The sequence below is a fragment of the Hylaeus volcanicus genome, chromosome 4 (genome assembly GCF_026283585.1).
Source record: "Hylaeus volcanicus isolate JK05 chromosome 4, UHH_iyHylVolc1.0_haploid, whole genome shotgun sequence".
NCBI lineage: Eukaryota > Metazoa > Arthropoda > Insecta > Hymenoptera > Colletidae > Hylaeus > Hylaeus volcanicus.
In genome coordinates, this window is record NC_071979.1 from 29,518,946 (window position 1) to 29,519,202 (window position 257).

General features: G+C 31.1%; 1 protein-coding gene across 2 annotated transcripts in view; it reads left to right on the forward strand.

Moving 5' to 3' along the window:
* Window positions 1–257, forward strand: part of LOC128875597 (syndecan) — a 166,766-nt gene that overhangs the window by 64,972 nt on the left and 101,537 nt on the right. The gene's annotated exons all lie outside the window — the stretch shown is intronic.

The window sequence follows — 257 nt, forward strand, 5'->3', positions numbered from 1 at the left end:
CACAAACGTTACATTTCCCCGTTAGGCACACCCTCCCCTTGTTTCAAGAATAAAATGATTTCCAATCATAAAAAATTTAACAGGAATACATAGAGTGAATCTTGTCTAATAATAATTTAAATTTAATCCCAATACGCATTTCAATTTATTTTAAACAAAACCATCCCCATCAATATTAGTTAAGGGGTGTGCTTAAATTGAACGATTGACGGGAAATAAATTCCAAGTCTGATTAAAAATAATAGAGAACAACAGAG